Genomic DNA, 25,780 nt, shown 5'->3' on the forward strand with positions numbered 1-25,780 from the left:
AGTTCCATTTTTAGTTTTTTGAGGAAACTCCATACTGTTCTCCACAGTGGCTGCACCAGTTTGCATTCCCACTAGCAGTGAACGAGAGTTCCCTTTTCTCCGCATCCTCGCCAGCATTTGTCATTTGTTGATTTGTTGATGATGATCTATCTCCTCTTGTATGAAAGAAAATCGGGAGAAGGGTAAGAATGGAAAGGATTTGGAAGTGAAACTCCTAGGGACACATAAAAGGCTAAAGTGGTTCTGAATAGGGGTAAGGTGGAGTGGAGGTGATGAAAAAGGTAGGAAGTATGGGATGGAAATGGAGGAGGTGGGAGTTAGGTTATAGAAGGGGTGGGGGTAGCTAAAACATCCAAATTTCCCTAAGCTCTGAGAAAACCCAGCACATAACACAGATAGAGGAGTACCTTGCCTTTTGGTTCATATCAGAGACTTGTTTCAGCTTCATTAGCATGGCCTTTGGAGTAGATTTATAATTGACCAGTGCATTACGATAATACAACAAAAAGAAAAAAAAAGGGTGAATTCCCTGGTGGAATAAAAACTTGCTATTGAGTCATTCTACAAGTAGTTATTGAGGCACTGTGCTATGCACTAAGAAGGGATATAAAAAAGTAAAAGCAATCCTTACCCCCAAAGAGCACCTCCTGGCTTGGAAGGTAAATTAATGTAGTCAAGAAAGCACTTTTGATTGTATGAAAAGCACCCAAGTGCTGTGCAAAGGAATTCAGAGGATAGAGGCCCTTGTTACCAAGAAGATCACAGCTTTTGAAGGAAGTGGCATTTTAACTGTGCCTAGAAAAATGGGTAGGAAGGGAGAGCACGTGGCATGTCAGCAGAAAAAGAATGTAACAAAACTTGAGAGAGAGAAAAACAGGTAAAGTGAGTTCAGAGGATCACAGGAGCTGGGTAGGGGAGATAGGGAAAGCAGGGAAAATTGACTATAGAGGGTTCAAATGCCTGGCCCAGTATTTTCAATTCTATCCTGGGACTGGGGTGACACCACCCAATCTGTACTTTAGGAAGATTGGTCTGGCAGGCTGCCTAGCTGTCCAGCAGTGAGACACTGGAGAACAGATAGCATGGGATATCCCTGCAGGATGATTTTTTTTTTCTGGGGACAGTGTTGTGGAGATAGCCAGCGTTGTGGAGATGTTTACTTCAAAAGGATTTTCTCTGGAAAACCTTTGCTCACTCACACCCTCCCACACCTTAAAACATACCAGGTAGGAAGCACGGCCAGTTGTGTGTTCTGTACTGCTTATTGAAGGCCGAGAAAGCCTTCAATTCCAGCTGCAGAATATCTTAGTCTTTTTTGTTTTTACATTTGACATTATTTTGTATTTCAGTTTCAGTTGTACGCATAGTGGGATTACACAAACCCTTCACAGTGTTCTCCCTGATATTTCCAGTATCCACCAAGCACCATACATAGTTATTATGCTATTATTGACTATATTTTCTATGCTGAACTTTACATCCCCATGAATATTTTGTAACTACCAACCTGTATTTCTCAATTCCTTCACCTTTTTTGCCCTTCCATCTGGCATCCATCAGTCTGCTCTCTGTATCTCCGAGTCTATTTCTGTTTTGTTTGTTCATTTATATTTTCTTTTAGATTCCACATATAAGTGAAAGCATATGATATTTGTCTTTCGCTGACTGACTTGTTTTGTACCTTCCCTTTTATTCCCATTTTTCTATTACTGGGCACTTGGGTTGCTTCCATAGCTTGGCTATCCTATATAATAAAAGCGTAATATGCAAATCGACCAAACGGCAGAATATCCTGTTGCTCCCACAGGGGGAGCGCTGCTCAGCCAGAAGCTGGGCTCACGGCTGGTGAGTGCAGCAGTGGTGGCAGGAGCTTCTCCCACCTCCACAGCAGCACTAAGGAGCAATGAGCCAAGAGGTAGGGAGCAGCAAGCAGGTGAGTGGTAAGGAGCGAGGGGTTCCAGACTGTGAGAGGGCGCAGGCCGGGCTAAGGGACACCCCCCACCTGCCAGTGCAAGAATTTCATGCACTGGGCCTCTAGATGTAAATAATACTACAATAACCAGAGGGGTGCATATGTTCTTTTGTTTTATTGTTTGGGTTTCCTTGGATATATACCCAGAAGTAGAAATGCTGGGTTATATGGTAGTTCTATTTTTTAAAAAATATATTTTATTGATTTTTTTATAGAGAGGGAGGGAGAGGGATAGAGAGTTAGAAACATCGATCAGCTGCCTCCTGCACACCTCCTACTGGGGATGTGCCCACAACCAAGGTACATGCCCTTGACTGGAATCGAACCTGGGACCTTTCAGTCCACAGGCCGACGCTCTATCCACTAAGCCAAACTGGTTAGGGATGGTAGTTCTATTTTTAATTATTTTATCCTCACCTGAGGATATGTCTAAAGAGAGAGAGAGAGAGAGAGAGGAGAGAAATCTCAATCGGTTGCTTCCCATACATACCCAGACCAATGGCTGGGAATCGAAACCAAAACCTATGTGCCCTGACTGGGAATTGAACCTACAACCTTTTATATTATTTTTATTTATTTATCTTTATTGTTGAAAGTATTACACATGTCCCTTTTGTTTTTATCCCATTGACACCTTCCACCCTTCACTGGGCCCTCCCAGGCCTTCACCACACTATTGTCTGTGTCCATGGGCTATGCTTATATGCATTCAAGTTCCCCGGTTAATCTCTTTCCCCCAACCCCCACCCTCGCCTTCCCTGTGGAATTCACAAGTCTGTTCCATGTTTCTATGTCTCTGGATCTATTTTGTTTAATGGTTTATTTTGTTCATTAGATTCCACATATGAGTGAGATCATGTGATATTTATCTTTCTCTGCCTGGCTTATTTTGTTTAGCATAATACTCTCCAGGTCCATCCATGCTGTTGCAAATGGTAAGAGTTCTTTCTCTTAAATGTATCACAGCTTTTTTATCCACTCATCTGCTGATGGGCACTTGGGCTGTTTCCAGATCTTAGCTATTGTAAATAACACTGCTATGAACACTTTTGGATGTACAGGACGACACTCCAACTAACTGAGCCACCCAGCCAGGGCTCCATTTAAAAAAAATTGAGGAACCTCCATACTGTTTTCCACAGTGGCTGCACCTATCTGTGTTCCCACTAACAGTGCAAGAGGGTGCCTCTATCTCCATATCCTCACCAATACCTGTTGCTTGTTGATTTATTGGTGATAGCCACTTAGACAGGTGTGAGGTGATATCTTGCTGTGTTTTTTCATGTTTATTTAATTTATTAGGGTGTCACTGGTTAACAAAATTATACAGATTTCAGGTGTATTCATTGTGGATTTAATTTGCATTTCTCTGATGATTAGTGATGTTGAGCATCATTTCATGTCTATTGGCAATCTGTATGTCCTCTGGGGAAGTGTCTATTCAGGTCCACTGCCCATCTTTTAATTCTTTTGTGTGTGTGTGTTTTCTTGAGTTGTATGAGTCCTTTATAAATTTTGGATATTAATCCCTTATCATTGGTGAATATTTTCTTCTATTCAGTGGGTTGTCTTTTCATTTTGTTGATAATTTCCTTTGCTGTGCAAAACATTTTAGTTTGATGTAATCCCATTTGTTTATTTTTTCCTTTGTTTTCCCTTGCCTCGAGAGATATATCAGAAAAAAATATTGCTAAGAGAAAATGTCTCAGATTTTACTGCCTATGTTTTCTTCTAGGATTTTTATGATTTTGAGTTTTACATTTAAATCTTTAATCATTTTGAGTTTATTCTTGTATATGCTATAAGAAGATGGTGTAATTTCATTTTTTTTGCATGAATCTGTCCAACTTTCTCAACACCATTTATCGAAGAGACTGTCTTTATCTCATTGTATGATCTTGCCTCCTTTGTCAAATATTAATGGATCATATAAGCATGGGTATATTTCTGGCCTCTATATTCTATTCCATTGATCTATATGTTTGTTTTTATGATAGTACCGTGCATGTTTCCTTACTATGGCCTTTTAGTATTGTTTGTTATCAGGTAGCGAGATTTCTCCAATGCTCTTTTTACTCAAGATTGCTGTGGTTAATGAGGGTCTTTTGTGGTCCCATATAAATTTTTAAATTATTTTTTTCTACTTCTGTGAAATATGCTATTGGTATTTTGATAGGAGTGGAGTTGGGTTGTATGGGCATTTTAACTATATTAATTCTTCCTATACATGAGCACAGTCTGTGCTTCCATTTGTTTGTATCTTCTTCAATTTCTTTCTTTAGCATCTTATAATTTTCTGAGTATAGTTCTTTTACCTCCTTGATTAAATGTACTCCTCCATATTTTTTGGATGCAATTGTAAATGGGATTGTCTTCTTAGTTTCTCTTTCTGATAGTTCATTATTGGTGTATAAAAATGCAACTTATTTCTGAATATTAATTTTGTGTCCTGCTACTTTACAGAATTCATTTATCAGTCCTAGTGTTTTTTCTTTTTTAAAAAAAATCTTTATTGCTGAGAGTATTACAGCTGTCCCTCTTTTTTCCCTTCATTGCTCCCTCCACCACGTTCCTGCCCCACCCCAGGCCTTCACCACCCTATTGCCTGTGTCCACAAATAATGCATATAAGATATTTGGTTAATCTCTTCCTGCCCCCCTCCCCATGAGATTCGTCATCTGTTCCATGTTTCCATTCCTCTGCTTCTATTTTATTCATCAGTTTATTTTGTTCTTTAGATTCCTTGTTGTTTATTTTGATTTTTAAATGCAATTGTTGATAGATATGTATTTATTGCCAGTTTGTTGTTCCTATTTTTGATTTCTTGTTCTTCCTCTTTCTCTTCCTCTTCCTCTTCTTAAAGAATATCCTTCAACATTTCATATAATATCGGTTTGGTGGTGATGAACTCCTTTAGCTTTTACTTGTCTTTGAAGCTCTTTATCTGACCTTCAATTCTAAATGATAGCTTTGCTGGGTAGAGTAATCTTGGTTGTAGGTCCTTGCTATTCATCACTTTGAATATTTCTTGTCCCTCCTTTGTGGTCTGCACAGTTTCTGCTAAGAAATCAGCTGACAGTCATATGGGTACTACCTTGTAGATAATTGCTTTTCCACTGCTTCTTCGTTTTTCAATGGAATCTTTATGGTTCTATATCTATATATACATATACAGTATCATGTCATCTGCAAATAATGACAGTTATACTTCTTCCTTTCCTATTTGGATACCTGTTATTTCTTCTTCTTGTCTGATTGCTGTGGCTAGGACTTCAAGAACTAGGTTGAATAAGAGTAGTGAAACTATCTTTTTTTTTTTTTGATCTTATAGGAAACAGGTTTTCCCCTTTGAGTATGACATTAGCTGTGAATTTGTCAGATATGGCCTTTATTATGTTCAGGTGTGTTCCCTATATTCCCACTTTGCTGAGAGTTTTTGTCATAAATGGCTGTAGATTTTGTTAAATGTATTCTATATAGCTATTGATATGATCATATGATTTTTGTCCTTTATTTTGTTTATGTGCTGTTTTATATTAATTGATTTGCAGAAAGTGTAACTATCTAGCATCCCAGGAATAGATCCTACCTGATCATGGTGTATGAACTTTTTAATGTATTGCTGATTTGGTTTGCTAATATTTTGTGGAGGATTTTTGTATCTATGTTCATCAGTGATATTGCTTTATAATTTTCTTTCTTTATAGTGTCTCTATCTGGTTTTGGAATTAGAATAATGCTGGCCTTTTAAAATAAACTTGAGAGTCTTTACTCCTCTTAAATTTTTGGAATAGTTTGAGAAGGATAGATGTTAGTTCTTTGTTGAATGTTTGGTAAAATTCACCTGGGAAGCCATCTGGTCCAGGACTTTTGTTTGTTGGGAGAGTTTTGATTACTGCTTTGATTTCATTAGTTGTAATTGGTCTGTTCAGATTTTCTGTTCCTTCTTGATTCGGTTTTGGAAGATTGTGTTTCTAGAAATTTATCCATTTCTTCCAGATTGTCCCATTTCTGGCATATAGTTGTTTAGAATATTTTCTTATAATTCTTTGTATTTCTGTGGTGTCAGTTGTTACTTCTTTTTCATTTCTAATTTCATTTATTTTTATCCTCTGTTCTTTTCTTGATGAGTATGGTTAAAGTTTTATCAATTTCATTTATCTTTTTTAAAAAAACCAGTTCTTACAGTCAGCAGAGTGGTGGTTGCCAGAGGGAAGGGGATTGGAGGAAAAGGGGTCCTAATATGAGGTGACAGGAGAAGATTTGACTTTGGGTGGTGGGCACATGGTGCAATGTACAGTTTTTGTAATAGAAATCCACCCATAAAACCTCTATGTTCATGTTGACCAATATCACCCCAATCAATGTAATAAATAAGATAAAACAGTTCTTGGTTTCATCCATCTTTTTTATTGTTTTAAAAACTCTAATTTATTTTCTCTCTGGTCTTTATAATTGTTTCCTTCAAGTCACTTTGGGCTTTGACTATAGCTCTATTTTTAGTTTCTTTAAGTGTAATGTTAGATTGTTTATTTGAGATTTTTATTTCTAGAGTTATGTCTGCAATATGATGACTTTTTCTCTGAGGACTGCTTTCATTGTGTTTCACACATTTTGGGTTGTCATGTTTCCATTTCCATTTGTCTCAAGGTACTTCCCCCCCCCCCTTGATCTCATTATTATCCCATTTATTGTTTAACCACATGTTATTTAGCCTCTGTGTGTTTGTGTGTTTTTCAGTCATATATCTGTAATTGCTTCCTAGTTTTATACCATTGATTGCAGTTTGCCTCTCTGTGTGTGGGCAATACCCTTAGGCTGGCTGATTGTGAGGACTGACCCCAACCACAGTGTATGAGCTGCTGTGCAGGTACTGACCACCTGAAATGGAATTTGCCTTATCAGGGTCTGGTGCCTGCCAAAATTTCTTTTTGGTTATGCTGCTTGTTGAGCTAATTGGTCCTGCTCTGGTATGTTATGAAGTCCGCTGCCAGGTTTGTTGCTTCTGGAAGTAGTCCACAGTTAGTATGCATGGGAAGGCCAAGGTGTGCACCAAGCCTGGCTTCCACTAGCACCAAGCCCAGGAGCAGGTTAGCAAAACACCCAAGGCACTCCAAGATCCGCTTTGCCTGCCTCCACCTGCCAGCTGCCTGTTAGGCTTAGTCATTGAAAAAGCCTCTCTTGGTATGTGAGTTGTTTGAGGTAGGTTCTCAGTGACTCACTGTGTAGGGGCAAATGGTGTTCACCAGATTGATATAGATTCAAACTTGTTGCCAGTGCTAGTTCTGAGGCTACTCAGCAAAAGTCCCAGGGTATACCAATGGAAACTGAGTGCCCTCATATTTTTGTGGTGGGGTAGGGTCTCAGGGAACCATCAGGATGAGGCTAGTAGAGTTCATCAGGCTCACACAGACCAAAATTTAATGTGAAGGGAGAGTTCTGCACCAGTCTGGCTTTTGAGGGAAAATGGATTTCTGTCCTAGAGCCACACAACACAGTTTTTTCCCCATTTTGGCTGGACTTCAAGTGCTCTGCCAGGTGTTGGGAACATGGGACTAGTGGATCTATTGTGGGGCACTGTGCCAGCCAGGCTTGCAAGAAGGGGAGAATTGCCCCTGCCCCAGAATCACACAACTTAGTTACTAACTCCTCCTGAGTCTGCCTGGACCTCTACACTAGGAGTTCAGGCAGCTGACTACTTTGCAGTGCTTGAGTTCAGCAGGGTGGGGTGACTAGGAGTCTGGTGGGTGGACTATTGCATTTCCCCAGGCTGATACCATATTGAGGATATCATATGTGTGCTGGTACTTAAGAAAGATGGTGTTTGTGCACACTGTGGGAAATGGACTCAGCACAGGGACCCTGGTGGTTGTCCTTCAACTCTCTACCTGGAACCACACTACCCAGTTTGTCTTCACATGAGTTTATTCCACTTAGAGCTGCTCACCCTTCATTGGATCCCAGGTTAATGGCTGTGAATGAGATTTTGTGCACTGGCCCTTTAACAGGGTGCTTGGGTTTCTAGCAGAGTCCCATCTCTCCTTGGCAGACAGAATCCCTGTTGCTTTTCACAGCCAGATATTATGTGGGCTCCTCTTGCCAGCTCTGACGTTCTGGGCTGGAGAACCCTGCATGGGGTTGAGACCCCATGTTCCTCAGGGGGAGAGTTTGAAGCTGAGATGCTTCTGAATTCTCAGCCACAGCAAGTGAGTGTGGGGCCAGCCCCTTTTATGTCTCTACCGTTCCTACCATTCCTGATGTGGCTTCTTCTGTAAATCATTGGTTATAAGACTTGTGTTCAAGTGGTCTTCAGTGGTTATTCAGATTCACTGTTCTATATTTTAGTTGTAATTCCAGTTTGGTACTGGAGCGAGGTGAGTGTAAATTTTACCTAATCCACCACCATCTTGGATTCCTTAAGACATTTAATAGAAATCTACTTCCCTTAACTTTTCTCACTTTTTTGTTGTCTTTTTTCTTCTATCTTTCTACCACCCCTCCTCTTTTTTTGCTACTCTGGCCTCTTGGTTGCATATAATACTTTGTGTGTCTATGATTCCTAATATGTTGCCAAAAAACCACATATGTATTATGTGCCATATTTATTTTATAGTATGTCTTTCATTTACTCTTCTACCCCTAATACAAACCCTGCCTGCAAGTCTCTCAGACTTTACTTCTTGAAATTCCAGCCTTTCTTGACATAGGTACCTGACTTTGTGTTTAAGTGTGAATATGCTAAATTGGAAGCTAATGGGAAAGTTTGGGGGAAATGTTAGCTCATTATGAAAATCATGTGCCAAACCATGTGGGAGCCTCTTAAATACAACTTTGGTGGTCATGAGCCTGTCCAGAGGGGGAATCCTGTAATGTCACCCCTTTGCTGAGTCCCAGTTTCATGGATAGTATCTTTGAATGGAATTGTCTGAGGGAGATTGTTCCTTGTGTAAAGTTCACATGATGGAGTTTGAAGAGCTTGTTTCACTTGGAGCCCAGCAGGACAGAATGGTTTGGAATGCAGCATTCAGTGTATTCTGTTTGGCTGAAAGCTGTCACAGGGAACAAGTACTTAGCAAACAGCATGAACAAGGATTTGAACTAGAAAATGATCAGGAACTTGACAACATTGTAATAATGGCTTATCTCCTCAAAAATGGCTCAATGGTGCACAAGGAGGTAATAAAACTAGGAAAATACATAAATAGATGTGGGTCTCATTCAAAATAACCCAGTGTAAGAGTGTCTCAATATGGATAAAGTTTGAACAGAGGTTGCTGGGTCACAGTAACCATCTCCACTTTATCTGATCAGATTTTTGTCTCTTTTAAGGCAATAGCCACAGACTAAGTGTGCAATCACGATATCCACACACCTGTTGAAAATAGATTGATCAGTCAACTGCTTAGTCTGTTTCCATAATGTCAAATGGCTGGGTTTCATGTTTTTCTTTTTATATTTCACTGAATTAACTGAATAGACTTGTTTATATCATTTTGGGCTTTTCATGTTTTAAGTGGAGTTATATGCAACTAGAGGCCCGGTGCACAAATCTTTCAGAAGTTTACATTCCCTTTGCTTAAAAATTGTTTCTACTTATTTCTTTTTAAATTGAAGTACAACTAGCAAATACAATTATAATATATTTAAAGTATACAACATAATGATTTTATGTATTATATATATTATGAAAGGATTCCCCCCTCATCTAGTTAATTAATAAGATCTTATTCCTTAAAGTCTCTTTTTACTACTCCAATTTCATATGGTATATGTGCCTTATACATAGAACCCACATCTTCATGAATGATCAAATTTAACTATTGCAGGTGTGTGTGATAGTCAGAGGCTCTGTTATGATACCATCCTCAGGGGCCATGCTATAGGAGCCCTCCTGCTTTAGGTGAAAACATGGATATAATAAGGTATTTATTACAAACAAGTTCAAGTTTATACCTCCATCCTGCCCTGTAGCCACTAGAGCTTTAGCAAAGATCCAGTAGTCACTATAAAATGGCCAAGACAGCATGGTATCCACCCTCAATACATGTTAATAGACTCAGTGGAGAGCTTTAGTGTTGTGTATGGACATACCCTGGTTCATTGACTTCAGTTTGAAAAGAGATCAAATCCAATTAGACAACCTCTACAAAATTCAATTCAATTCAGCAAACATTGTTAGGATGGAAGGCACTGTGCTACCTCATGCAAAGCATTTGGAGTTTATTTTGGTTTCTTGTGGCAACCAAACTTGTCAGCACAAGTTAAGTTGGTCAATACTGAGGGTTTATTTTTCAGGAACTTCAAGAATGCCTTTTTTAAAATTTAGTTGTAACTCTTGAAATTTTTATAATTCTCTTCTCTGCTTGGAAGTCCTTTATCCAGAACTCCTATTTTTGGCTTGGATAGTGACTCAGATATTTCATAGACGAAGTTGTGGGCTTTTAACAGTGCTTTGTGACATAGCCCTTTGGTTTTAGGGGTCCCATTTGACTCAAGAGGAGATGCTATATATATGAATTATTAGGGTTTCGATTATTTGAAGGATAGATTCTTTTCTATTTTTATTTTTTAATTAAAATTATTTTTATTTTTTATTTTTATTGATTTCAGAGAGGTCAAAATTTTTAAGTAACCACATTAGAAAAAGAAAAAGGTAAATTAATTTCAATAACATATATATTTTATTGATTTCAGAGAGGAAGGGAGAGGGAGAAATAGAAACATCAATGATGAGAGAGAATCATTGAGCCATGCCAGCAGAGCTTTTTTCTATTTTTAATAAAAGGTGGTTCCAATTTTAGTACTGTCCAATGAAAATATAACACAAGCTCCATATGTAATTCAAAATTTTTAAGTAACCACATTAGAAAAAGAAAAAGGTAAATTAATTTCAATAACATATATATTTTATTGATTTCAGAGAGGAAGGGAGAGGGAGAAATAGAAACATCAATGATGAGAGAGAATCATTGAGCCATGCCAGCAGAGCTTTTTTCTATTTTTAATAAAAGGTGGTTCCAATTTTAGTAGTGGCCAATGAAAATATAACACAAGCTTCATATATAATTCTAAATTTTTAAGTAGCCACATTAGAAAAAGAAAAATATTAATTAATTTCATTAACATATATATGTATATTATTGATTTCAGAGAGGAAGGGAGAGGGAGAGAGAGATAGAAACATCAATGATGAGAGAGAATCATCGATCAGCTGCCTCCTGCATGCCCCCCACTGGGAATCGAGCCTGCAATCCGGCATGTGCCCTAACCTGGAATCGAACTGTGACCTCCTGGTTCATAGGTCAATGCTCAATCACTGAGCCAAACCAGCCAGGGCTTAATAATATATTTTAATTAACCCAATATATCCAAATATTTTCATTTTAATATGCAATTAATATAAAAATTACTAATGAGATATTTTATATTATTTTTTAAATCTCATATTAAGTCTTTTAAATTTGGTGTATGTTTTATATTTACATTATATCTCGATTCAGTCTTGGCCCATTTCATGTGCTTAACAAGCCTGTTTTGTCTTCCGGACGGAAAGTATAGTGTCAGTCAGGTGGCCAGTGGCTCCTGTATTGGACAACATTGTCTTAGATGGACCTAGTTTCCAATTGGGATGGAAGCTTATGATAACTCAAGTACACTGACTTCTTTTAAGGGATTTAACAACATGGCTATACTCAGGTATATCTAAAATGGGAATCTCTGTTGCAATATCTGAGATCATCAACCACTTTGCTTCAAGGAAAAGGATTATGGCTCTTTCTTTTTTTAAAATTTCTTTATTGATTAAGGTATTAATATGTGCCCTTATCACCCCATTGCCCCCCTACCCCCCACTCATGCCCTCACACCCCTGGTGTCTGTGTCCATTGGTTAGGCTTATATGCATGCATACAAGTCCTATGGTTGATCTCTCTCCCTTACCCCCACCCTCCCCTACCTTCCCTCTGAGGTTTGATGGTCTGATTGATACTTCTCTGTCTCTGGATCTGCTTTTGTTCATCAGTTTATGTTGTTCATTATATTCCATCAGATCATGTGATATTTATCTTTCTCTGGCTGATTTCACTTAGTGGATTATGGCTTTTTCCATGCCTAGTGCAGCAATGGTTCGTGGTCCTAAGAAGCATCTGAAGCCTGTTGCAGCACAAAAGCATTGGATTATGGATAAACTGACCAGTGTGTTGCTCCTCATCCAACTGCCAATCCCCACAAGCTGAGCGAATGTCTCCCTCTCATAATTTTCCTAAGGAACAGACATAAGTATGCCCTAACAGGAGATTAAGTAAAGAAGATCTACATGTAGCAGTTTATTAAGATTGATGGCAAGGTCAAAACTGGTATAGCCGTAACCAGTTTGGCTCAGTGGATAGAACGTCGGCCTGCAGACTGAGAAGTCCCAGGTTTGATTCCGGTCAAGGGCACGTACCTTGGTTGCAGGCACATCCCCAGTGGCGGGTGTGCAGGAGGCAGCTGATTGATGTTTCTCTCTCATCGATGTTTCTGACTCTCTATTCCTCTCCCTTCCTCTCTGTAAAAAATCAATAAAATATATTTTTAAAAAAACTGGTATAAACTATACTGTTGGTTTTATGGATGTCATCAGTATTGACAAGATAGGAGAGAATTTTCATCTGATCTGTGACACCAAGGGTCATTTTGCTGTTCATCAGATTACACCTGAGGAGGCCAAGTGCAAGTTGTGCAAAGTGAGACAGATCTTTGTGGGTATAAAAGGAATCCTTCATCTGGTGACCCATGATGCTTGCATCATCCGCTACTCTGATCCCCTCATCAAGGTGAATGACACCATTCATATTTGGAGATTGGAAAAATTACTGATTTCATCAAATTTGACACTGGTAACCAAAGAATGGTGACCAAGGGAGATAACCGTTGGAAGAACTGGTGTAATCACCAATAGAGAGATACTCTGGTTCTTTTGATGTGGTTCATGGGAAAGATGCCAATGACAACAGCTTTGCTACATGGTTCTCTAACATTTTCATTTTTTGCAAAAGTAACAAATCATGGATTTTTCTTCCCTGTAGAAAGGGTATCCACCTCACCATTGCTGAAGAAAAAGACAAGAGACTGGTGGCCAAACAAGTGGGTGAAATGATCTCTAGGTGACATCATTGGAAGAGTCTTTGTACGTAAAGATAATACAAGAGGAAACAAAAAACAGTGATTGTGATTCTTATGCTATGTATTGATTTTTCCAAAAATATACTTACAGTAAGCTGAGGAGGAGGTTGGCTGGCCACGGGAATTTGGCTGTGGGAGTGCACTGACCACCAGCGGGCAGTTCCTGCATTGAGCATCTGTCCCCTGGTGGTCAGTGCACATCATAGCTACCGGCCAGTCATCAGGTTGTCCGGTTGTCCAGTCATAACAGTCACTTAGGCTTTTATATATATAGATTTTCTTTATCTGATATTATTACAGGCAAGAAAACCGAGGCCCAGAAAGATATGCTAACTTGGCCACTGTCCTTTGGCTAGTAAGTGATAGAGCTGGATTCAACCAAGGTCTTTTGACTTCCTGGCCAGTGTCCATACTTTGCCCCTGTTCCTTTTCTGCATTTCCCAAGTCCTATCCTTCAAATGCTGAGAGATAAGGATATGATGACTAGCTTTCTATTAAGAAATTGAATGAACAAAAATCCAACCTAACAATAAATTAGAGGGGGATTACTCACATCAGAAAACAAATATGCCATTGGTTTACAACCAACAGCTGAGGTGGACATTTATTAGGTGAAGTCAAGTATACATAGCTCCATAGGGCAGTTCATTATTTGACATAAGCTAGAATAATTTTTTCATATTAGTTTCTATTTCCAGAATTGTGTTCTAACCCGAAACCTTTGAAATCAGTGCAGAATTACAAATTGAGTAGTTCCCCCTTTTTTTTTCCTGGTAAAAGAATATTTTTCATACTCAAGGGGTTTCACAGAATGGAATGCACTTTTATTTTCCAAACCACAAAACCAAAAACCATTGTTCTGCCTTTAGGAAATTTCAATTCTAACCTTATTTTGGTGAAACTCCTTTTAGTTCTCTTTACAATGGTGTTCTGAAGGACCACCAGCCTTAAAACAATGGCATGGAAGAATATGATCTGACATACAATGCAACCAATTAACAAGAAAACCCTAGAAACAGCAAAACCGACTGGCATGGGTCACAACCTTATATATTCCGTATCTTATTACCATTTGATACACATCAAGATGAGGCAAATAAGCAATTTTAATGGGAGAGAAATGAAACTTCAGCTGTAACTATTGACCTATAACATAGCAAGAAATGTTACTCATTTTCTTCCAAACTGCAATGTTAATGTATGATTTTCATTGGCAAATAAATATCAGCAGATAACTAAGAAAATTAGGGGGAGAAGTGTACTATTAAAATGCTATAAGAGTGGATTCTTCAAAATGCAGTATGGTTCTCTAAAAACAGCCCCCTTTTAATTGAATATTATCAAGCATTTTCAAATGATTAAAGGTAGAGTGCTGAGTAAATATTTCTAGGGAGTTTTTGTTCTGACATATAGAGGATTTGCATGCTATTTTGACCTATTATTACCATTCTCTAGCAACAACCATCTCCCATACTCAGAATTCCTGAAAAGGCTTTACTGAAATTATAATATTTTTCTGTCCACAAAAAGAAAGCAATATGTTTAACACAGAGGGGACTGTGATTTTAAGTAAGACTAAATCCCAATAGTATGTCCTGTGATAACATGATTCACCTCACTTCAAGTCATATATTTATTGCTGAAGGACTTACACATAAACTGAAATTTGTGCACAACATTGTGCAGGGCAAAATACAACATTGTGCAGGGCAAAATACAACCTTGTTCTAGTCCTAACTAGCTTTGTGACTTGCCTTCCTGGACTTGAGTTTCTTCATATATAAAATGAAGGGAAGGCTAGATTCATCAGTATCTTTCTTTCTCCCATACCCCAGCTTCATTGAGATATAATTGACAAATAAAAGTGTAAGATATTGAAAGTGTACAACTGGATGATTTGAGAAACTATACACTGTGAAAGAATTCCTCCTTCATTGAGTTATTTAACACATCATAACCAAACATTTTTACCTCTTCATATGTGGGAGAACATTTCAGTTCTACTTATCTGAACAAATTTCAATTATACAATTATCAGCTATAGTCACCATGTACAATCTGTTTTTTAATCTCTAAATTCTACCTGTCCTTTTCTTCCATGCTACTACACATCATCCACAGCACTTATTTGTTGGTTATGTGATTAACAATCCTTCAGGTTCACAATTGGGATAAAAATCTTACTTTGGGGAAATTTGCCATAGTAAACTGAATTTCCTTTGAGAAAACAGAACTGTTAAAGGGCAATGTTTCTTATGTAGTTTTACCCCTCAGATGCCCTTGGACTATATGGCACTTGCATATATTAGTGATGCAAATCTGGGAGAAGAACAAGACCAAGATGTTTTGACCAAGACACTTGATTTGCATTGGAATGCCCCATGCAAACAGCACATCAGAACTCATGAAGTGGCATTTGGCTTGAACTCTTAGAAGGCATGCCAAACTACAAAGAATCCAAATGGCAAATGTTCCAATGAGAGTGGTTCATTGTTCTTTTCTAAATGCAACTTGATGCAAAATCTGAAGAGACTGGAAAATAAATGAATTTGATTATTTCACTAAAGTCACTTCCCTTATATGGGCACCAGTGACTTCATCTTTATGAGGGCATAAAAGTTGGACATGGACCTTCCAAGTCTAACATTCTGTATTTCTATTTGTATTTTTTAAAGGAGTGGATTTAACATTAGCTTGTGGGAGGGAATGGAGAAAGCAACTTCTGAGATGAGGGGGAGCTCGCAGAAAATTAAGGTTCAAAGATAGACTTCACTACCTTTCCAATTTTGGGGAAGACCTGCTAGACCTGCTCCCTGTCTTTTTCATCTCAGTTTAAAGGACTAATAAAGATGATGGATACTATATGTTACTGTGTGTCAGTGGGGTATGAAATCAGAAAATGAGAAAAGTGAGTACTGGCTTTTGGACTCTTGGCTCCATAACTGACTTCCCTTTTTGGCCTTTGGTCATCTGATTTCCACCTTGAAAAGCTGGTACAAGGATCAAATACATCACCATGACTCTTAAACATGTGCCAGTTGGAGGCCAGGATGCCAGTGACATGAGGGCAAAGTGAATTACAGTACATTACAGATTTTATTTAACAAAACCTATAAAACTCATTTTTGTCTGGCACTCTTCTAAGATTTTTAAAAATATTAAACAATTTTTATAACATGGATTTTAAATTAGAACCTAATATTATCTCATATTTTATAGAGGAGGAAATTGAGGCACAGAGAGGCACAACTACATTGCCTAGGTTAGTCAAACATCTAGTAACAGCAGAGATTAAAATCCAAGTAGTTTGGCTTCATAGTCCATGCTTTTAACCTGTATGACCATAGGATACTGAATTTTCTGGTGTGATTTTCCATGTGCCTCACTCCAAAGGTGTAGCAGGTTCTGTGAATAACTGGAAGACTTCAGCAGTTTGACAGGTCCGTGGCCTCCCCAGTCCTATCAACCTAACTTAGACCTAGGAGTGTTACATTGTTAAGAATATTACATTTTCCCAACCCTGGGTTTTCAATGATCAAACTCTTTCTATCCTTCACTCACTTATATTATTTTGATCTTTGATTTCTTGTCCTATAGGCTTTCCCATGTTCTCAGAATTTATCTACAGAAGAGCAAACATTCCCTTAAGCCTCTTGGTTTACTCAATCAGCCAGTAAATGGGAAGAGGAGAGACAGTTATGCCAATAATAGCTGTTATTTATTGAACACTTACTATGTGTCATGTGTTATCTCTTAATTTTCTCATTAAACCTATGAGATGGCTTCTGTTATTATCCTCATTTTACAGATGAAAAAAAACAAAGTTTACACAGGCTAAGTTACTAACCCAAGGTCACACGTTTCAGTACCTGGTCAGAATTTTGACTTGGGCTTTATCTGATTCAAGAATATTAGGTTTCACTATTGGATTTTTCTAGGCCTGCCCTCCCAATACCATATATACATTCTGCAGCTGTTTGTCCATGTTATTATTGATATGCCCAATTCTGTTTCACTGGGTCATAATTTTAATGCAAATATCCCATTTTCTTATAACACAAACTGGTTTTGGATTGCAAGGGAGCATTTGCCTTGCCTATAAATGGAAAGAGAATGTGAGAGAATTTAACTAGGCCAGGGGGATTAAAACATGACATATAGCATACTCCTGTGGGCTTTGTGAATGGAGAGCTTGAATCTTCTATTGGAATGGACCTGGATAGAAAGAAAATAAGAATGTTGTGAATAAAATATGAGAATTGCTATAATCGCAGATGGAAACACCTCTGGGGTTTGTACATATAAAATATTGCCAGATGTACTTTTTTTTTTTCTTATTTGGAGACTAAATGATTGCTGCTCTCAAATGAGTGCAGTTTGGTTTGAAAGCAACTGAGATGATATTAAAGCTATGGATGATTCTAAAATACCTATAAAAGAAGGCTAAATGATCCAAACCAGAATTTCAATCAACTTGACTTTATTAATCTTTGTAACTCAAGTGACACTCCCAATCAGAAAGGATCCTATATGCCTTGGGTCTAATTCTAATTGCCAGTTAATAAAAATTCTAGGGTATTCTTAATCAGCCAATTAACTGACCTAACAGTTATAATAGAGAAAGAAGGTGGGAGGGGTTGAGACTGGGAATAACAAATCCATCAAGGTAGAGTACAATTCTTCAGAGGTTAATGGTGGACACCCTATAAAGGAAAAAGATTTTCTTTTACCTTGACTAAGTTCCCATTTTTCTTTTTTTCTCCCTTCCTTGACATTTGTAATTGTTGGAACCCCTAACTGGCTGATTAGCTAATTGTGAGAGAGGGTAGAGAGAGAAAGAGAAAGAAAGAGGGAATAAAGATGTGTAGAATAATTATTTTTTTTAAAAAAACATGGTCCTTTATTTTCTGAAATAATATTTATGTGAAAATAGTTCACTGTAGTTAAGGGTTTATTATTTTTTAAAATTTAGAGCATCTTTTTTCTTACTGGAACAATTAATTACCTCCTAATTTACCTTAACATGTAAATTGAGATTGAAATATAATGTGAAATGTCTAACATTAAGGAAGCCAGTTATTTTTGGCTTGAACATGTCTTTATAAATTTTTTTGAATAAAAGTAAAACAGAAGCTGTCTTTTTAAAATTTTTTTTCTTTATTGATTAAGGTATTACATATGTGTCCTTATCCCCCCATTAACCCCCATCGCCCACTCATGCCCTCACCCCCTTGGTGTCTGTGTCCATTGGTTAAGCTTATATGCATGCATACAAGTCCTTTGGTTGATCTCTCCCCCTTACCCCCACCCTCCCCTCCCTTCCCTCTGAGGTTTGATGGTCTGATCGATGGATGCTTCTGTCTCTGGATCTGTTTTTGTTCATCAGTTTATGTTGTTTATTATATTCCACAAATGAGTGAGATCATGTGATATTTATCTTTTCCTGACTGGCTTATCAGAAGCTGTCTTTATTGGAAAAGTATATTATTGGGATGAATTATATTTTATATGTGTGCAAAAAGTATAATACATTAAGAATACTGAAAAAGTGTGCACGTAGGTAAAATTCTCAATTATCATTTACCATTTTATAAATATTGTCAGAAGTTGGTAATAAGAAAAACAGTTTAGAATAAAAAGAACTGTTTTTGCTATAAAAAATCCCCATCTCAGTTGCTGTGGATTTCTTTGCAGGTGCAAGCACATTGTTTATATATTCAGAAACAGTAAATTATGGAAAGCGGCCAGAGGAAGCTCAAGGTAGATCCACTGAACCTGTTCAAGCCCCACTCACAGAGTTGCAAGTGTTTTTTAAGGCATAGGAATTATATGTCATACTCTAGTACTTTTATCACTATAGACTTATGTAATCAGGCTATGGATATAGAGATTACCTAGTTCTACCTTCTCATGAACAGAGAGGAATCAGAGGTGCAGAGAGGGGAAGGACTTGTCTAAGGTCACAGGAAATTTTCTGGCTGAGTTGCGAGCAAGGCTCCAGATTCCCAGTCCTATGTTCTTTCCTTATTTCCCCCATCTCCCCATTATATAAATGATACCAATGGCCAAAGGGCAAATGCCAACAGCCATATTCTGTTAGAGACTGTTTTAATGCACTATCTGTTGCACACCAAGCCTTGTTGCCTTCATATTTAAATCATTCTTCAATGGTCAACTCCAAGACATATGTCCTAGTTTTATTCTTATGACTCTGATCCCTTTCACTAATGCATTATTAACATGCCTTCTTTATGTTCGGAAATGTTCTCAGGGAAATAAATGTGTCCTGAATTTGGAGGTAGAAATGATTGTAGAATCTATTCCATTACTCTGATGGCTAGGAAGTGCTGCCGTTTCAGTTTTCTAAGGTTCTGATTAAAAGGATTGTTCAAAATAGTTCCTCTCTAATGCTGTTATAAACTCCATTTGGCCCTACAAGATATATGTACCTTGATTTTTATTTGTCTTTTTTTTTGTGGGGGGGGGGCAGAAGCGGGTGCTTGTTTTTTGTTTTCTCAGCTTTTTGTTGTGTTTTGTTTTCAATTTCCAGGCATTACAATTTATTTGTGTAAAGACTTCTCTTATTTTTCTTACCAAGGGCTAGTTTCTCTTGAGCTTGGAGGGTTCATCACAAATTGCTTGTAAAACAAGATCTGATTAAGAAGTAATATATTCATCTATAACTCCTGCATAAAAGTTATTCAAGTATTGTGACAAAATAAGTGTTGTTTACTTTATACATTTTCTGCAAATTCTAAAGATTTCGTCTAACTTAAAGGCTCTCATGGAATCTCTGGGATTGTGGCTTGCCCACTGAGAGTATAAAGGCTTGCTAAATTAAGTTGATTTGCCTGTGAAAGAAATGCTTCCATTATTCATGTCAGAAGCCTGTCACATCAAATTGAGGGAGTGGAGAAAACCCTTTTTTATCAACATTTAGAACCAAGAAAAACCAACCATTGAGGGCCTGAATTTCAATTGGGGAAAAAGTCAGGCTGAAAGCAGGGTTCAAAAAAAGGGGGGCTGGGTATTTGTCTAATGTTGAAAATCAGAAGAGGAGATTGATTTAACTTTGGCCGAAACTTTTTATATACACAGACAGAATGAAACTTCTTAAGGCAGCAAGTAGTACATACAATCTTGGTGTCTTTCATGTGTAAACTTGTCAAAAGTAGTTAAGCTAATTCAAATTTAAATCTCCTTGGATTCCTATTCTTGGACTCTTAATTTGTTTATTTTAAAGGATTTAGAAATGCATTTCTTGGGTGTTACTTTTCAAACCTTGATGAATGTATTTTGTTTTTCAAAGTTCAAGATTAAAGGCTCTGGTGTGTGATTAGAAGTTTTATTAATAAACGAAGGAAGACAGGCCAGTCAAGGACCAGCTCCCTTGTCTGTATCAGGTATGTGGGCATTTGTCTCTGTGTGACTGTATTGTATACATGTATGCACACACACACACATACACAACTTCAAATTAAAAACAGATTATTATGAGAAAAACTCAACTTGGAGCAGTAAAGGGAGGACCATTTCCTGAGACAAAATATCTTCATACAATATTAGTTTAGGATTATTCTCTTGTATTTGGCAGGATAGTGGATTTTGTTAAATGTAAGTATTTGAAAAGCAATTCTAGGATAACATATTTGATTACTTACACAATGGAATCTGATGTTCACTTTTAGTTTCCAATATTTGATTTCTATTAGCATATACATTTCAAATAATAGTGTGCTGCAGTAAAATCAATCACAAGGACAAAGTTTCTTATATTTGCAGATTTAATCCTTACCAACCCTCATTTACCTTGAAAGGGTTTCTGCCATTATTATCCAAGTAGTCTTCAAATGGTAATTTTAATCTGCTTCTTAAAAGACATCTTTTGGGCTACTGAAAAATGTGGGGCATCATTTTCTATATATATATATATGTATACATATATATGTGTGTGTATATATATATATATATGCAAATTCTTATCTTATTTTGCACCAAAAATGCTCCAAAGATGAAAAATAGGACAATTTAAACTGAAGTGATTCCTGCTTTTTCTCCCTTTAAAAAACAACAAACAACAAAAACAAAAACAAACAAACAAAAAATGAGGCCTGAAATCCTGTTAAAGAATAGGACTTTTTTTGGTGGGAGGTTCTGCGGCACTTCAAGCTTAAATGGAATTTTATGCTTAATTGATATTTGTGTCTAGTGGAAATAAGAGTTGGTTTGTGGTGTTCAAAGTACAAAAGTAATTACTTCTCCGATTGACTGCAAATATGTGCAAGTTGTGGTTAGGGAAGCAATGAATGAAATAGAGAAGCGATTGTTCTGTGGAGCACTGGAGAATACAAGGATTAATGGTGAGCAGAATTGTATTTCGGTGTTCTTTCAGTAATGTTACAATCTTTCTGAAAGTGAATGCTGCTAACAAGGAACCAATGGGGCAGGGAGTTGGAATAGGGGTGGAGGCAGGGTGTGCGGGGGGTGTTGTGAACTGGTAAAAATAGAGAACCGTGTCAAAGTAGGAACTGAATATCTAACTTAGGTGTATTTACAAAAGTAACAAACAATAAAAAAAAAAAACCTTTCTAATTTGGCCTGTGCTATTTTTAGATCATGAAACCATCAGAGGCCATTCCTATTGTGGAAAACCCAATCTTTCTATTTGCTGTCAGTTTCCAACTATATTACAGTTCCATGTGATTCTGTAGATTTTCTAATATACACTAATTCTAATCAATATTATTATTAAATTTGGAGATTAGACTTGGGGTGATGAACACACAATACAATATACAGATAATGTATTATAGATTGTACACCTGAAACTTATATAATTTTATTAACCAATGTCACCCCAATAAATTAAATAAAAGGACAAAATAATAATTATAAAATTATATATGAATTATTAAAGCATGTGCACATTGCAAAAAAAAAACCCCGTACAAAATCACATGCAACAGAAAATGAAACTTTACCTTCCCCTTCCTTATAATCCTACTCCTCTAAATTCTCACTATTAACAGTTTAGTGTATACCCTTTCAAACTCTAAGCACAATGTGCACACATTTAAAATTTATTATAGATTTGGATCATACTTTGCCTAGTACTCTGTAACTTTATTTTTTCACTCCATATATCTTATATTACTAAAGGGTTCCATAACATTAAATTGTATTGATTTTGATAAAATTAGTATCTTCTTGTTTCTTGATATTTTGTAAGTTTATTCTGTGAACTTCCTGTTTATGTTTTTTGTTGTTGTTATTTTTAAATTGATGTGTAAGAGCTTTCTACATCATAAGCTTAGAAATAATTTGTCATAAACATAAACATTATAAACATTACTCCTGATTGTCATTTTTATTACCTTTGTTTCTGGTGTCTTTTAAATTCCTACACAGGAGTTTTACATTTTCTTGTAAGCTGAACTGTTAGGTTTTTCCTTGTTATTGCCTGGCTCTGATGGCAAGCAAATAAAGACCTTCCACCCCATGACTAAAACAAAATGCAAAAACCTCTCCTATATATTTTTCCTGATACTTTTATGGTTTAATTTTTATACACTTAAATAGACAAGGCCCATAGTGACTAATGGTAGATCTCAAGTGTTCTTACCACACATGCACATGTGTGCATGAATGCGTGCATGTGTAGGCACACACAGACACAGAAGGTAACTGGAAGGAGAGGATATGTTAATTAATTTGTGGTAATCATTTCACAAAATGTATACTATATAATAAAAAGCTAATATGCAAATTGTCCCCAGGGCAGGTGTTTGACCTACTGGGAGTTAGATGTGTGCTGACCACCAGGGGGCAGCGCGAAACATGGCTGGTGTCAGTGACATGGCGCTGGCAGGAGGCAGCAGTGGAGGTGCTGCCGGCCCCAATGGGCCCCGATGAGAGCGGGACCGGGGTGGGATGGTGGAGCAGGTGAGCGGGTGGTGCCAGGCCAAGGCAGGTGAGAAGGGAGGCCCCGGCTGGCAGGCAGCCGGGGGAATGGAGGCCTGGGCAGGCAAAGCAGTCTCTAGGGACCCTACCCATGCACGAATTTCGTGCACTGAAAAGCACAGACATTGAAATAAGAAAGGCTATATTTGAATCATTGCTCTATTAATTTCTAGCTGTGTGACGGTGGGCAAGTCACTTTTACTCTCTGTGCCTTGATTTCCCCATCTGTAAAATAAGCATAAAAATAGTCATTCCAGCCCCAGCGTAGCTCAGTGGTTGAGCGTTGACCTTTGAACCAAGAGGTTGAGGTTCCATTCCAGATCAGGGCTCATGGCCAGTTTGTGGGCTCAATCCCCAGTGGGGGGCGTGCAGGAGGCAGCTGATCAATAATTCTCTCTCATCATTGATGTTTCTATCTCTCTCTCCCTCTCCCTTCCTCTCTGAAATTAACTTAGAAAAACTTTTAAAAAGTTCTTTAAAAAAAACTCATTCCAAGGATTTAAAACAAATACTTTTAAAGAACCTAGTCCAATGCTTGGCTCATAGTAAATCCTTAAAAAGTTATAGCTATTGCCCTCGCAGGTTTGGCTCAGTGGATAGAGCATCGGCCTGCAGACCAAAGGGTCCCAGGTTTGATTCCTGTCAAGGGCACATACATTGGTTGCAGGCTCCTCCCTGGCCCAGGCCCTGGCCACGGCTTGTGCAGGAGGCAACCAATCGATGTGCTTCTCTCGCATCGATGTTTCTCTCTGTCTTTCCCTCTCTATTCACTCCCTCTAAAAATAATAGAAAAATACCCTCGGATGAGGATTAACAGAAATAAATAAATAAATAAATAAATAAATAAATAAATAAATATTAAAAAATTGTAGCTATTATTTTTATTAAATTTGTGATAAATCTGTAATTTATTTGTCTCTAATTTTGAAAAAATATAATTTTGAGTAGAATTACACTAAGCTTATAAATGACCCCTGAAGATACAGTAAAAATCTTTACCAACATGAGTCTGTCATGCAGAATTTAGTTCTTTTTCATGTCCTTCATTAGACTTTTATAATTTTCTTAGTATGAGTCTTACACTTGTTATCTTTTGTTTATTCCTGGGTATTTCATAATTTTTATTGTTGTTGAGAATGACAGTAATTTTTATTGTTATTGTGAATGAGATTTTTTTCCTTACACTTACCAATAGGTTATTGCTGTAGAAAGGAAAGTGACTGTTTTATATGCATAGCTCATTGAACCCTTTATTAATTCTAAAAGTTTATTTTCTTGAAGACTGTTGTATCATCTATTCTTTTTAACATTTATTATTCTTTTTCTGTTGTTGTGAATCCTCACCCAAGGATATTTTTCCTTTGATTTTTAGAGAGTGAAAGGGAGGAGGAGAGAGAAAAACATCCATGTGAGAGAGAAACATTGATTGGTTGCCTCCTGCAGGTGCCCCCACCAGGGCGGCAGATTGAGCCTGCAACCGTGGTACATGTGCTAGACCAGAATCTAACCCACAATACAGAGAAAGTGATATCCTTCTTATGGCTTTGATTTTGATATTTATAGAGCACTGACCTTTATAATGATACTAGAGGCCCGGTGCATGAAATTCATGCATGGGAGGGGTCCCTCAGCCCGGCCTGCACCATCTCCAATCCGGGACCCCTCTTGCAATCCGGGACCGCTGGCTCCGAACCGCTCACCTGCCTGCCTGCCTGATGCCCCTAACTGCTTCCCTGCTTGCCTGATCACCCCTAACCACCTCTGCCTGATCGCCCCTACCCTCTCTGCCTGCCTGATCACCTCTAAGCACCTCTGTCTGCTGGCCTGACAACCCCTAACTGCTCCCCTGCCAGCTGGATCGCCCCTAACTGTTCCCCTGCCTGCCTGATCACCCCTAACTGCCTCTGCCTGCCAGCCTGATCGCCCCTAACTGCCCTCCCCTACCAGCCTGGTCACCCCTAACTGCCCTCCCCTGCTGGCCTGGTTGCCCCTAAGTGCCCTCCCCTGCCAGCCTGATTGCCCGTAATGGCCTCTGCCTCGGCCCCCACCACCGTGGCTTTGTCCAGAAGGACGTCCGGATGGATGTCTGAAAGATGTCTGGTCTAATTAGCATATTACTCTTTTATTAGTATAAATAACATATATGCCCCTAAAAAGTTATATTTTTTTACATGCTTTAAATTATACAGTACATATTCAAACTCTTTTACCCTGTTTTTATTTTTTTTTCTAAATATATCTTATTGATTTTTTTAACAGAGAGGAAGGGTGAGGGATAGAGAGTTAGGAACATCAATGAGAGAGAAACATCGTTCAGCTGCCTCCTGCACACCCCCAACTGGGGATGTACTCCCAACCAAGGTACATGCCCTTGACCAGAATCGAACCTGGGACCCTTCAGTCCGCAGGCGGATGATCTATCCACTGAGCCAAACCGGTTAGGGCCCCCCCCCTTTTTTTTAGATTATCCACGTTTGTAGATATGGCATTAGTTTATTTTTCCATTGATTTTTAGAGAGTGGAAGGGAGAGGGATAGAGAGAGAGAAAAATCAATGTAAGAAACATCCCTGCAGTTGCCTTCCTTAGGAGCCCCGACCAGGGATCCAACTTGAAACCCAGGTATGTGTCCTGACCTAGAATCGAACCTGCAACCTTTCCGTGCACAGGACCACGCTCATGCTCAA

General features: G+C 38.0%; 1 pseudogene; it reads left to right on the forward strand.

Moving 5' to 3' along the window:
• The first annotated feature begins 12,093 nt into the window (after nucleotides 1–12,093).
• Nucleotides 12,094–13,120, forward strand: LOC102262228 (annotated as a pseudogene).
• The last annotated feature ends 12,660 nt before the right edge of the window (nucleotides 13,121–25,780 follow it).

This window comes from Myotis brandtii, unplaced genomic scaffold, assembly GCF_000412655.1.
Source record: "Myotis brandtii unplaced genomic scaffold, ASM41265v1 scaffold654, whole genome shotgun sequence".
Taxonomy (NCBI): Eukaryota; Metazoa; Chordata; class Mammalia; order Chiroptera; family Vespertilionidae; genus Myotis; species Myotis brandtii.